This window comes from Grammomys surdaster, unplaced genomic scaffold (genome assembly GCF_004785775.1).
Source record: "Grammomys surdaster isolate TR1022 unplaced genomic scaffold, NIH_TR_1.0 196, whole genome shotgun sequence".
NCBI classification, from domain to species: Eukaryota; Metazoa; Chordata; class Mammalia; order Rodentia; family Muridae; genus Grammomys; species Grammomys surdaster.
This window is the reverse complement of record NW_021604641.1, coordinates 5,598,852-5,600,229: the sequence shown is the minus strand read 5'-3', so window position 1 is coordinate 5,600,229 and position 1,378 is coordinate 5,598,852. Positions and strand designations below refer to the sequence as shown.

At 45.2% G+C, this 1,378-nt stretch overlaps 1 protein-coding gene across 2 annotated transcripts in view; it reads right to left on the bottom strand.

The window, feature by feature from the left end:
• Positions 1 to 592, bottom strand: part of Brinp3 (BMP/retinoic acid inducible neural specific 3) — a 362,612-nt gene extending 362,020 nt beyond the window's left edge. The window contains exon 1 of one of the 2 annotated variants that reach the window (XM_028769967.1): positions 147 to 592. The gene's annotated coding sequence lies outside the window, so the exon portion shown is untranslated. The remainder of the gene's footprint in view (positions 1 to 146) is intronic. The other variant, XM_028769965.1, reaches the window with a different exon arrangement.
• Positions 593 to 1,378: the final 786 nt, after the last annotated feature.

Here is a 1,378-nt window from a genome sequence, read left to right as displayed (position 1 = left end):
GAGAGAGAGAGAGAGAGAGAGAGAGAGAGAGAGAGAGAGAGAGAGAGGTACAGTGATTGAAGAAAAAAAGTAGTGCTTATTTTTAAAAAGTAAAAATTAACACAAGTAGTAAATTAGTTATCACATGTAAATAAATACTTACTTACCAGAGGAAATTTAATGAAGCAAGATGACTGTGAGAGAAATACATCCATGATTCAAGGATGTATCCCATGATCTTCCAAAGCAGTGTAGATCTGTGAGCTGCAGGAGAGTAGGAGTTGGAAATACTCAATAGTTCCTGGTGGCATCTAATCAAATGAAAGCCACTTACTGGTGAGGCCAAGAACCCAAAAGAAAGGATGCAATTTTTTTTTTCTTTTTTACTGAGAATGGGTAACAGTGGGAACCTTTCCTATGATGATCCTCAGACGAACAAATTTACAGAACTGCATGTCCCCACACAGTGTGGAAAGACAGAAGCTGGGTAACCCAAGAGAACAGGATAAATAAGACAAACAGATCTGCAAAGAGAAGTAAAAAGATGTGTTGGAAACAGGGAGTAGACAACTAGTGAGCTAGGCTGTAGTCATCCCCAGAGAGCAGCAGCACTGATTTAGGCTGCTGGGGATGATCCAATGAGAATTCAGGAGAGCGCCGCTTTGGAAATCCTGCAGGATCTTCCCCCTCACAGTTCTTTTCAGAGTTTACCTGCGCTGAGAACGTTATCATTAGGATTAACAGTATTCCATCAGTGCATTTCACTAGCACGTCCCTGGAACCTTTTCCCTTTCAGGAACTGATACAGGGCATAGGGAGAAAACCTGAAATAACACACACTCCGGAATAAACCAGCAGGACCGGTCCCATTGCTTGATCTAATCCTCAGCGATTTTTGTATAGACATGGGCTGGGAGGTGAATGGTTGAAGGTCGTAGTCACTCAGAGTTTTCGAGGGCGCTATGCTTTGGAGGGTTAGCAAGAGGACCCAGAAGTGGGTGATGGGGTTCCGCGGCGGCGGCAGCCCTCCTCCTAAGTCCCACTTCCTTGTTAAATCATGCTGCCTGCGTTTAAGGCATTTGCTTTCAGTCCTGAGCCCCTGCGCCAGGACCTTGCTCCAAGAAGCTAGATTTTAGGGCAGTCAGAAAACTGTCCCTGGTCCCTTGGGGGAGGGTTAGGGGTGCACGAGTGGCCGCTTGTGCCATGTCTGCCTTGCATTTGATTCCAGCAGTTACCAAGCTAAACTAGAGAAAGAAATAGCTTTGTTGTGGATTTCATTGTCGAGCCATTTTCGTGTCCTGATACCGCATAAACGATCACCTGATCACTGGATCGATTGGGTAAGATTATCCTGATCTCTTCTCCCTTTCCCTTTTTGTGACCACTCCCCTTTCCCGTT